Genomic DNA, 13593 nt, shown 5'->3' with positions numbered 1-13593 from the left:
GCTTCAGATGGATTCTCATGACAGGGGCAAGGATGTCCATAGCATTGGAGATAGAAAGATGAAGGTTAGAGAGGGATGTGTCAGGGTGTGAGTTGACCACAGGAGTAGGAGGGGCAGAGCAGGTAGAGGCAAAGGCATCTACTGACACACTCTTCATGGGCCGAATGACCAAGAAGGTAGGTGGCTGTGCTGGGGCGGCCTGTGACTGGAGACAGAGAGTTTCAGGTGAGTGTAAAGCAGAAAGTGTTCAGTCCAGGGAGGGGAGTGGTGAGAGGGTTAGAGAGGGGATATTTTGGCCACAGTCAGAAAGAGCCCAGGAGATATAGAGAGCCTGCAGACCAGACAATCAAAGGAGGTGTAGGCCTTTATAGGAATCAGAGAAGCAGGGACCCACTCCGGAAAGATCAGTGGTACTCCACCTCTGGGTCGATTGGTTCTTGGCTCAGAGAGCATCGTGTAGCCTTAAGTGAGGAGAGTATCAAAATGCGTGACAGAGCTGGTCGTGACCCACATCTCGGTGAGAGCGTGGACTTCAAGGTCAAGTTCTTCCAGTGGTTGGCAGATGTCAGAGGAGTGTTTGACAGCAGAGCGAGAGTTGAGAGTAGCGATGTGAAGCAGGTTGCCACATTTGAAAGACTTCTGGGTGGGATACAGGCTTCAGGTAGACCCAGAGGAAGTGGTAGAAGGGCCCGAGAGTGGGTAGAGGTGGTAGCAGGAGGTGGCATAGTAGCCAGAGAGGAGAAGGAGGAAGGTGCCAGAGAGGCGGCAGAAGAAGAAGGTGGTGGAGGAGCCAGAGAGGTGATAGTAAGAGTAGTGGGACAAGGAAGGAAGTTGATAAGGAACGGGAGATGCCTATCGAAATGGAAGAGATTCGACTGAAGGCCATGGACCAAGATAGTGCCATTCATATAGACATTTATGATGGTCTTGGAGGAGTGGAAGAAGGCTATGAGGACCTCCCACTGAGTCCCACAATTAATGGGAAAGGAAGAGATAGGAGAGAGAGCCGAGCCCATATGAGGGGTCCATAGGTCTGGTGAGGGAACAGCAAAGAGGATGTTGGTGACAGTCTCCCTGTAGAAAGCACTGATGTAATTATCAGCTATAGGGAGGCCTGGGTTGGAGACCAGGATGTCCCACTTGAACATCTTTCTTCCAGATTTAGTTAGAGGGCTAAGATAGGAGATAGATTAGAAAGTACCATAGAGGGTGTGAAGAGGAAAGGAAGAGGAGGGAGCAAAATAGAGAAGGGGAGATGCGCAGCCCTGCACCTCGAAATGCAGATGCATAGAGGGGGTGCGGGGTGAGAGTCACACAGTAGGAAACATTTAGAGGAGCAGACAGGTGACACACAAAAGTACAACAATAACCACAGTGGATGGTACCAAGAGAGTGGGAGAGAGCCTAGTGGGACACAGATAACAGTACAACAGTAACCAAAGTGGGTGGGACCTAGAGAGTGGGGGAGAGCCCAGTGGGACACAGATAACAGTGCAACAGTAATGACAGTGGATGGGATCTAGTGAGTGGGAGAGAGCCTAGAGGGGTACAGTTCAAAATAAAAAGTAACCACAATTGAGGGGACCTAGAGAGGGACCCAAACACAAAGTATGGCTAACCGCTAGAGGGGAGAGACTATGATTGTTCATAGACAGAGTATGTTATGTCAGACGGTTATGCAATCCTTTCCTAAATATTATAACATACACTTCCAGAGTTATTTATTTCACAGAACCTCAACCTTAAAAGGGGGCACTTACAAATATATAAAATGCAGGTGCCAATCTTGAAGCTGTATTTCTGTGGGTCCCAATACATCTGAACTTCAAAATTGCAATGTTCAGCCAGTGGGTCTGCACCACTGTTCTCATCTGAGGCTGTTCCTGGTATGGTTTCCTCCCTCACACAAGATCTTGTTGCCCCGGTGTCAGCTGTTGGATGGTTAGGAAAAGTCCCAATGAGAAACAGGGGTTCATGTTGTGTGCACCGTATTGGTGACGGGGAAGTGGTGAAGTTGGTGCGATGTTGCAATTTCACATGTATCTAGCGTAGTTAATGAGAATGGGATATGTGTTACATTTAGTGATACTTTGTGTTTAAGTTGAAATATTTAGATTTGCATGCATATGGTGTGCTATGATGTACCTAGAAACTGGACCACGAGGAGCTTCATAATGCACAAGTGAGAAAAGGGATTTGTCATGAAGAAACCACTGTGAAGAGGACACAGTAGCTTTAAACATGCATGCACGGACATACATGCATGGGGGTCTCAAGGGACATGTGTTTTGGATACATGGTTCAAATGTACAGATCTGTGTGCCATGTGTTTCCCATAGTTTGGCCAAGCTCTGCAGCCATAGTTTGCAAGGTGAACTCTTTGTGACTGGGAAAACTGTTTTTTGCAAGGTTGGAGGCTGAGGAAAGACAATGAGTAGCCGCAACATTATCTGATGGTTAGTTACAGCCAGGCTGGGTTTTTATGACTTGACATTCTTGCAGGAAGGAGATGCAATCTTTTGAAGTACACAAGAGCCTGTTATTCATTGTCCAGATAGGTCTGGCATCTGTTGGTGACTGAGTAATAAACAGGGGTGAAGAGACATGTAAGGGCAGTGTTGACCAATACTTTATGGATTTCAATTATTTTCTGAGGTTGTATCTGTAGGTCATACGTGTTGAATTGGTAGTCGTTTAGATTATAGTGAAAGAAGGACTCCAGCAAGTCTGGAATAGGTGGGTGAGATAATTATCACCAGTTCAAAGGAAACATATTTATTCTCCCACTCCCCAAATTGTTTGAAGTGTCCTTGCAAACCGTTATGAAATCACGTCTGGGGTTAGAAGGTCCCAGGCCACCTGGGACTTTTCATTAATTTAGTTTATGTTGAAATGTGTACCTGTGAGATAATGGGCCTCATCATGAGGAAGGTGGTAGCCCACCGGTGCAGCCGGCGGGTTGCTATCATCCTCGTAACACTGAATCCTTCACCTGACTTCCCCGGGCTACTGGGACATTACAAGACCTGGTGGAGCGGGAAGTCAGGCAGCAGATTTGGTAAGTCCCCATTCCTGTGGAGCGCCATAGCACTCAATGGGAATGGGTTCACAGAAAAGTTGTGTCATGGCCACTGGTCATTGGCCAGTCACTTCACATCCTGCAGGGTCTCAATGGACCCAGTCTTGGCGCCTTTGGCACCAAGCTCATGATAAAGTGTGCTTTGCACACAGGCTGTTGAAGGCACGTGCATCTGGGCAGGGCAGGGCCCTAGCAATACATGGAAGGCATGTGCAGAAGGCAGGAGGAGTGGCAAGGTGGAGCCTCAGTGCAGGGCCTAAAGGGAGTGGCTGGGCCAGGCTATATAAGCCGGCCCCAACCGCATGCTGGCGCTCCACGTTAGTCTGCTAGTGCAGCGTAACGCTTACCGCCGTTCAGAAGACCATACCTGTTTCAGCATGTGTATCCTCAGTCTCCGGAACCCTCCAGCATCTTCCCTTGAGGTTAGCCACAACATCGCCTCACTTCTGCAGCTACTCCAGCATCTTACCTTAAAGTCAGCCACACCACTGCTTCACTTCTGCAGCTATGCCCACATCTTACCTGAGTCAGCTGCACCGTTGCTGGAAGCACAGCTATCGCTTCACTTCGGCAACTATGCGCGCATCTTACCTGGGTCAGCCGCACCATCGCTGGAAGCACTGCTATTGCTTCCCCTTCTGAGCCACGTGCTAATTTTACCTGGATCTGCAGATCTTCGCGGGTGCCACCCGGCATCCTTACCAGTCCCGAAATTTCCATCAACACGGGATCTTCTTCTGACGCACCATTCTCAAGGATCTTCATCTCCGGCCGCCTGTCGGAGTTCGGGAACCGGCCATCAAGCACCGATCAGCTGCACCTGCAAAGGGAAAGGAAACACAAGGTTAGCACTTGCTTAGACTTTCATACTCTAAGCAGTGAGCTTCAGGTAGAGTCCATTTACCTCTGGTAGCCCCTCCGGAGTAGACTTTGTCATCACACATTCCTGGGTCAACTTCATACCTACAGGAGAGAGAAAGGACAATATAGGGTTTACGGAGATTAATCATGGAGGAAGATTCACACTATCAATATGAACAATAATCATAATTAGAAAACTTACCTTCAAGACGGAATGGTCGCAGCCGGTCTGGACCTTCATGCCAAGGACCAGTGACGCAACTAGGTCCATCTACACTGCTCCTGCTGGAAGAAAGCCGGATGGAGAGCTCATCCTTCAATCAAAACAGGTGAGCCTGCATGGGCAAACTCTTGCTCACAACGTTCTGGCATGCAAGGGTTGAGGGGAATTCTGACATCACCATGCCATTTTCACAGTCTTTCATCTTCTCTCAGGAGCAGAACCAGTGTCCTGGGTCCTCAACAATGCAGTGGCTGTGGGAGTGAGCTGATCCACGGGAGCCTGGTCCAGGGAGGGCTCCAATCATGCCCCAATGCCCCCGCGGAGACTAGCTGAGCGTAACAGAACGCAAAGCCTCTCAGAATCTCTGCCTTGGCGTTATGTATGCTTCAGAAACTGACCAGTTGGCTCAATTGTTGGGGAACTACGTGCTGAAGTACATGCCTGCAGACAAGAGACTAATTCGTTAAGAAGGGATCTTATTGTTGCACGAGAAAGACTGACGAACTGGCAAAGCAGGTACTTCAAACACATGCGGGAAAAGTTCCGCTACCCGGGATCGCCCTAACCCCTTTGCCACCATCACCACCAGTGCAAGTGGTGCTCCCAGGGGCTGTACCGTTGGCTCTACCCGAACGATTTACCGGCGACCCCAACAAATACGCAGTATTTATGAATCAGTGTTGCCTGCATTTTATGTGCCGTCCAGGAGCTTTTCCGAATGACAGTCCCAGAGTGGCCTTCGTACTTTCATATTTAGGAGGCAGTGCTGCAGACTGGTCAATACCAATGGTCGATCAGGAAGACCCAGTACTCCACAGCTTTGGGGGGTTCAGCAGGAAATGGAAATGTTGGAGACACCCCGAAGGGTAAGTTCTATATAACAAACTAGTGTCTCTAAAACAGGGAAATCAGGAATTATTTACATATATAGCCACATTTTAATCGCCTCATTGCACAAACCAACTGGCCTGAAGAAAAAGGGATGTGCTAGCACAAGTGGTCAATCCTCCCGAAGGTTGTACAGAGTACATTTATCTGATGCTGCAACTTGACCGTAGATTACAAGACCAGAAATTAGATATCACAAGAACTGAAGGGAGAACAGTCTACATGCGAATCAGGGATAACCACGTCAAGGCCCATGAAGCACCCAAACCCATGCAAATCGGGGGGTTACGGGCCCCCATATCTTTGGCAGAGAGGGAAAAAAGGAGGCAACAATAGCTTTGTTTATATTGTGGCAAGGCTGGACACTTTCTGCGAGATTGCCCAACGAAACCTCCCAGGAAACCTGTAGGTGCAACGGATAATAACGATAACGAGCAAGACCAGGCTTCAGCTCCGGAAAACTCCAACGCCCGACAAGGGTAGGGGTCCCCTTGTCAAGCCAGATAAAGAAAGTAGTTCAGACCTCACACCTAGTCATTCCAGTACTTATAGTCCACCCTCAGCAACCCCCAAGATTACACGCCTTGGAGGCGTATATAAACAGTGGAGCAGTTGGTAACTATATTGATCAGGATCTAGCCACACAAATAAGCCTTCCTCTTCAGCATAAACCGCAGGCAGAAAACATAACTGTATGCTGATATGTCAGGGCGGTCATCGAGAAGACATCTCTTTTGATCTTATTGGTGCACCACAGTTCCAGATGATCCTAGGAATGCCGTGGCTGGAGACGTACAATCCCAGAATAGTCTGGAAAACACGGGTGCTGACCTTTCTGCAAAAATGCGCCAAAACCTGGTATCCTAAGAACTTCCAGAAACCCAAAACCAGAGTAAAGGCACTTCTGGCTCTTGCAAGCACGTTACCCCCGGAATATCTGGACTTTCAGGACATATTCCAAAAGGAACAAGCGAATACGTTGCCCCCGCATAGACCCTATGACTGCCAGATCAACCTGATACCCAAGGCCCAAATCCTGTTTAGTCAAATATATGCCTAGACCGAGCAAGAACATCAACACCTACGAACCTACCTAGATCAGTACCTGGCAAACGGATTTATTCGTCCATCTAAGTCCCCTGCATCCTCAGCGCTCTTCTTCATACCCAAGAAGGAAGGAGACCTCAGAACGTGCATCGATTACAGGGCTTTGAACCAAATTACGGTTAAAAATAGGTATCCTCTACCACTCATCCCAGAACTACTCGGCCAGGTAAAGAGCGCTCAGATCTACACAAAGCTAGACCTCAGGGGAGCTTATCCCACGTACGAGTTAAAAGTGGCAACGAGTGGAAAACAGCATTTCAGACAAAATATGGACTTTTTGAGTATCGGTGATGCCCTTCGGGTTATGCAATGCACCAGCGGCATTTCAGTTCTTTATGAACGATATACTCCACGAACTATTGGATGTCTGTGTTCTTGTTTACATCGACGCTATCCTCATCTATTTGCAGTCCAAGGAAGATCATGTGGGCCATGTAATAGCTGTGATGGAAAAGCTCTGACAGCACTGATTGTTTGCCAAACTGGAAAAATGCTCCTTCCACTTCACAGAGAAATTGCAAAACTGCCACACAGAAGTAGTATATTTGCAGCATGTGATATCACCTGCAGGAAGGAAGGTAATGCCAGAGAGAGTCACCATAGTTCAGTATACGGCCCAGTCAGTCACAATGGCCCTCATTACGACCCAGGCGGTAACTTACCGCCTGGGTCGTACCCTTACCAACATGGCGTAAACTACGTTTACGCCATGGTGGTTGGCGGATTTACCCCCCCATTCCAAGGTGAGTGGGGCGGTAAATCCCCATTTCCCATTTTACCCTTCCCCATTCCCATTTTCGCCCCATAGGGCATAATGGGAATGGGGAAAGGCGATAATTACGGCACCGTAAATTACGGTGCCGTAATTATCGCCAAGGTCCCTTTGCGGCATGGATTTTAACGGCTGCAAAAAAGCAGCCGTTAAAAGCCATCCCGCAAAGGGAACCTTGTAATCAGGCGTTAAGGGTCAGCGCCGTTTACGGCGCCGTAAACCGCTTAACGCCTGAGTCAGAATGAGGGCCAATGAAACAAATCCATATGTTGGGACTCTGTAACTATTGAAGATCATGGATTTATGACCACTCTAGTTACACAAGGCCCTTACTGCAGAGGCTTAAGGGATCTCATAAGGTAAAAGGTCTGATAGAATGGTCTGAGGAGATTATGACTTGCTTTCGGGAACTCAAGGCTGTGATCAGCAATGCTCCAGTCTTGGTGACTCCAAATTACAAGAAATCATTTATTCTTTTTTTTCACTCAAACAGGTAGGTTATGACAGCGGTACTGGTCCAGAAAACATTGCTAGGCCATACACCTTTAGCATACGATAGTGAATTCCTTTAGTGGCATCAGCTTTTGCAATTCAAAAGTCTTCAACCATTACTATGGGTCTCCCAGTGACATTGTACGTGGAGCATGCAGTCTTTGTGATTGGAAAAATTCAAGTCTACTTTGATGACCTAAAGTGTCTCTGGGTATGACGTTATTCTACAGAACGCATCCATACATCCCCTACGGTGTCACCTAATCAATCCTGCAACATTTGTAGCCGAGCCAGTGAAACCGGATGAAATTGTCCATAATTGTGCAACGTATGAGGCAGAAGAGGAAGAGAGGACGAGTGCTAAGGAAAGAGGATGCCTTGGACGGACGTGAGGTAATTTTAGTTGATGGGTCCTTGACAATCAATCAGGACACTGGTGAGAGGCATACAGGGGTGGCTATTGTGGGCCTTGTGGATGGAAAATACTGGGTCAGACTGAAGAAATGGTTGCCATTGCATTACTATGTCCATCCGGCGGAACTAGTGGCACTTATAGAGGTGCTAGAAATGGCTGAGGGGAAGGCAGTCACTATTTATTCTGACTCTTCATATGCAACCTCCACTGATCATTCAGGCTTGTCAAGGTGGCAGAGAAGAGAGTTTAGGAGATCTGACAGGAGCACTGTCCAGCATTCTGCGCTGCTGTCCAGATTAAGCACACTTAACAATCCCTACCTCTATGGACAGTGTTAGCACATCTGTCCATAGAGGTAGGGATTGTTAAGTGTGCCACACATAATAATTATACTAAATCAACAGCCCTTATGCCATAGACAGGGCAGGGAAAGAAGCAGCATATTTGCCATTCCCAGATCTCTAGAAAATGGAAACCGTCTCCCAGCAAATACAGTTAGTTGCCAGCTATGTACATTGCAGTCCCTTTGCTTCAGATTATAGAAATGCAAGGAATAACACCTAAGGAGGAACAGGAACTTTGGGCAAAGAGAGCATGTGCACTCTCGCCCACAGATTTGCTGTGAATTATGATTATGATTATGATTAAGATAGGTTATTTATAACGTGTTTAATACCCAGAGGTTTCTAAGCGCAGACTTGGGGATCCAACCTGTGTTACTCCGTGTCGTCTTGCTTTCAAGGCGTGCATGTTGCCCCAGAGCTATCCTACCGAGGAGATTGGAGCTTATGAGGAAGGTAGTAAAGCATGTAGAACTTCTATTTCTGGCTCTAGAGCAACTATATTAACTGTTGCACACTTCTCGGGACACATCCCGGCAGAGCTCCAGGAAACTGGACAAGAACAGGCAAGTAGATGTGTAGGGAATTTCACAGTTTGAAGAGAATTTAATCCTAGTAATACTGTGATGACAATAAGAGGAGTTTTGCCTAGGCCCTCAGATCATTCCAAGAGCTCCAACTAGATTTTGTGGACATGCTCAAGAAGTGCAATCATTTTCAGTTCCTAATTGTGGTCTGCCCCTTTTCCCATTGTTTGAATAGGTTTTTCTGGCTCCTTGAGTCATGTCAGATACTTTAAATAGTTCTGCCATATATTTCAACATCTGACAATGGGACCCATGTCTTTAATGCTCTATTCACCGAGATTACTTCATTCTTGGTGATTAAGCATAAGCTGTGTTCCGTGTACCACCCTTAGGCCAACGGAAAAGTGGAAAGTGGAAAGTGTAAGTGGTGTTCTTAAGTCTCGATTGATGTAAATATGTAGTTATTTGCAAAACATGGACACTATTACCTACCAATTGTTCTATTTTCTTTGAGAATTCAGCCAGCCAAAGATCACCTCCTTAGCCCTCATGAAACTGTGATGCGCATAGGTTACACACAACACTCTCCGCTGTATGCACAGCATCAGATGCACGTAAATCAGCAGAGGAGTTTTGAGAGTACCTTAGGGCCTTAACCAAAAGTGTCAGAATTATATCTTCACAGGTTGTGTCTTCTTATCAACAGTCTACAGTTGAAAGTGGCAAGGAAACCGGCATCTTCACCAGTAGCAACTATTCCCCAGGGACCAGGTTTTCATCCGCTCCTTTGTGCAACGCTGGAATGAGCAGCGTTTCCATAGGCCCTACCACGTTATTTTTGGCAACTTTGTCTACTGTGAAGGTGGAGGGCAGCGAGAGCTGGGTTCCCATCAGCAGTGTAAAAAGAAAACAAAGAAAACTTTGGATTTACAATATATATTAAAATGATTCTTTATATGCCTTTCTCGTTTCTCTTGTCATATTCAAAAATGGCAAACAGCATGGATATGAATGGTTTAAATGGATCTAGTATCGTAAAATCTGATGGCATACCATTGAGGTCACAAAGGAAGGTTGACGCTAATTTCCTGGGAAATGAGGACAATGTAAATTTAAACCCGATAGTAGAGGCATAAGGTTGTGCAGAACATGTATGGTATAGGCATATGAGGAAAGTGGGGAGAGTGAGAGTGAAGGATTTTGATACATCTGATCTCTCCTGTCCCATGCTTCTGGTGTTGCTAAATTGTTTTTCTCTCAATGAAATAGAGTTAGCAGAGCCACTATTATGGAGGAGCAGGTAAACATTTTCTTGCCAGTTCCCGTCCCTCATCACCATCATATTGGAGCAGTCGAAGAAAAGCCATAAATGGGACACCCTGCATCGTTCCTATTCTGCATCCAGTGATTGACAGACGTTATCCACTCAGACAGTGTGGAAGGATGGTGTATGGAAGAAAGCTACATGGAAGGATGTTGCCTACCAAGATGTCTGAATGCATCTGTGAACATTTTGGACAGACGTTAAAGTAAACTCTGACGAGGATGAAGTGATGTCATGAAGAAGATAAATGAACTATGTTGAAATGATATGAAAATATAAAGTAACTGAAGCACTGAGAGTAAAATTAACCTAAAGCTAAAGTAATCATGGATCTAAAGTAAATGAAGTAACTGACCAATAACTGCAAATACACAGTAACGCAAAGTAGAAAGACAACATAAAGAAGATTGCTAAAGAGGAATATATAACGAGGCAAGGACGGCCATATTAGGAAAATGGACGACGGCTCAAGTTGAATTTAACCAATCTATCTCAGAGACAGGACAAGGTTCTAAGAATCAGGAGATGCAGACAAAGAGCCTATGAGCGGACCCGAAGATGCTATTTTGGGGGATAAGTGCAAAGCCCAAAGGGAGTACATGGATAAGCTCTGAATGTGGGACATTCTTTATAGATGGAAAAAGACAAAAACATCTGTGGGAGGCAAACTGCTGGTCCATTAAAATCGTATAAAGTTCATAGGAGATAGAGTAAGCAAGTCTTTAAAGGCCAAAAGGAGCAACAGCACTCTGCATATTTAAATCAAATAACTGTAAGCCGGAGGCTAAAATTGACAAATTTGTGGTCTTTTCACACGTGACTCAGAAGTACAAAATAAAGGTTATTCATCAGATGCTTAAGCTAAGATCACCTGCCTATACCCATGGATAGACATACGCGCTATCCATAAACTTTCACAACAGAGTTTCTTCTAAAAAGCAGGTTACCCAATTAAGAATTTTTGTTCTTACTTTCTATCATAGGTAGAGCTGAATCTACCTAGATAGTCACCGGGATAACTGAACTTAACCAGGTAATTCACTATGTATTCACATGACACATATGCATTGTCCTCATACTTAAAAATACATCCACACTTTATCATGGAGACACTTTGTTCAAATTGTTTTGTTATCCTTGTGCTTTGTTTTAGATACTGAGAGGTCGATTCATGGAATAATTAGCACGGCGCAAGTGGGCAAAAACGTGCGAATCGCAGTGGAATAGCGAAAATCGCAGTGCAATTGCGAAAATCGCACGAAAAGCAGCGCACGTCGATTCATGGAAGGCCGTGCGCGAGACAACCAGCGGATGTGCGAAAAAAAGTGCGCGGCGCACGTTGGCGCACAGGCCATCTAACAGCGTGCGCCAGGTCACAGCGAAAATCGCACAGGCCACAGCGAAATTCGCACATAGCGCGGCGCACGCAACAAAAGTAGGCGGAACACGGGCGTAACACTCGGAATGGGGAACAACTTGCCAAAACGTGGGCGTCACGGGGGAAGTACAGGGCACAAGTGCGCGGAACGCCCACACGCTCGCCTACAACACGTATTCATGGAATAGAATAGGGCAAAAAAGCGCACGCTCAAACCAGCGCACAGGCACAAACACGACCGCCACAAGAAAGCAGGCAGTAGCGTCTCTGCGGCTGTAAGAAATGTGCGCCAAAAGGTGCGCCAACAAATAGCACCTATATACTGCCATGATGAATGTCCCATACTGTGGCCCTCCAGGAAAAATGACGTGCAAAGGGGTACCCACAAACACGGGCACCCGCTGACAAAAAATACGTGTGCGTGTATACCGGGGTGCGCGGGAAGTCTAACACGCGATTTCAGCAGGGTACGTGCATCACAGGGGTTCGCGTGAAGTTATTCACGCGATCGGGCCTGGGGTAGCGGGCTACGTGTATTACAGGGGTTCGCGTGAAGTTCCTCACGCGATCGGGCCTGGGGGAGCGGGCTACGTGTATATCAGGGGTTCGTGTGAAGTTCCTCACGCGATCGGGCCTGGGGTAGCGGGCTACGTGTATTACAGGGGTTCGCGTGAAGTTCCTCACGCGATCGGGCCTGGGGGAGCGGGCTACGTGTATTCCAGGGGTGCGCGGGAAGTTCCACACGCGAATAGCCTGGGGGCGCGTGTATTCCAGGGGTGCGCGGGAAGTTCCACACGCGAATAGCCTGGGCGCGTGTATTTCAGGGGTGCGCGGGAAGTTCCACACGCGAATAGGCTGGGCGCGTGTATTTCAGGGGTGCGCGGGAAGTTCCACACGCGAATAGGCTGGGCGCGTGTATTTCAGGGGTGCGCGGGAAGTTCCACACGCGAATAGCCTGGGCGCGTGTATTTCAGGGGTGCGCGGGAAGTTCCACACGCGAATAGGCTGGGCGCGTGTATTTCAGGGGTGCGCGGGAAGTTCCACACGCGAATAGGCTGGGCGCGTGTATTTCAGGGGTGCGCGGGAAGTTCCACACGCGAATAGCCTGGGGGCGCGTGTATTCCAGGGGTGCGCGGGAAGTTCCACACGCGAATAGCCTGGGGGCGCGTGTATTCCAGGGGTGCGCGGGAAGTTCCACACGCAAATAGCCTGGGCGCGTGTATTTCAGGGGTGCGCGGGAAGTTCCAGACGCGAATTGGCTGGGCGAGTGTATTTCAAGGGTGCGCGGGAAGTTCCACACGCGAATAGCTTGGGTGCGCGTGTATTCCAGGGGTGCGCGGGAAGTTCCACACGCGAATAGCCTGGGGGCGCGTGTATTTCAGGGGTGCGCGGGAAGTTCCACACGCGAATAGCCTGGGCGCGTGTATATCAGTGGTGCGCGGGAAGTTCCACAAGTGATTTGACAGTGTGGGTCCTCCCAGGTGTACCCTGTACACCCTCCACGGCCCCTGCAGGCAGCCCACACCACAGGGGACTACCCTGCATCCCTGGTCATGTCCCGCAGGCAGCCCACCCACCATGGGCATGCCCCCCAGCAAAGGCACATGTCTCCTTGAACTAATGACCACCAACTCATGTCCTCTTGCACCCCCACCCCCCAGCACTGTGGGGCACCTGCCAGCAGGCCCCCACCCATGTCCAACTCATGTCTCCCACCACCCCCACCCCCCAGCCACCAGGGTCACCCTCCACCAGGCCCCCACTCATGTCTCCCACCACCCCCACCCACCAGCCACCAGGGCACCCTCCACCAGGCCCCCACTCATGTCTCCCATCACCCCCACACCCCAGCAGTGCAGGGGCACCCTCCACCAGGCCCCCACTCATGTCTCCCACCACCCCCACCCCCCAGCCACCAGGGGCACCCTCCACCAGGCCCCCACTCATGTCTCCCACCACCCCCACCCCCCAGCCACCAGGGGCACCCTCCACCAGGCCCCCACTCATGTCACCCACCACCCCCACCCCCCAGCCACCAGGGGCACCCTCCACCAGGCCCCCACTCATGTCTCCCATCACCCCCACACCCCAGCAGTGCAGGGTCACCCTCCACCAGGCCCCCACTCATGTCTCATACCACCCCCTCACCCCAGCCAACAGGGGCACCCTCCACCAGGCCCCCACTC

This window comes from Ambystoma mexicanum, chromosome 9 (assembly GCF_040938575.1).
Source record: "Ambystoma mexicanum isolate Mex_15411 chromosome 9, UKY_AmexF1_1, whole genome shotgun sequence".
Lineage (NCBI taxonomy): Eukaryota > Metazoa > Chordata > Amphibia > Caudata > Ambystomatidae > Ambystoma > Ambystoma mexicanum.
Note: the sequence above shows the minus strand (reverse complement) of the source record.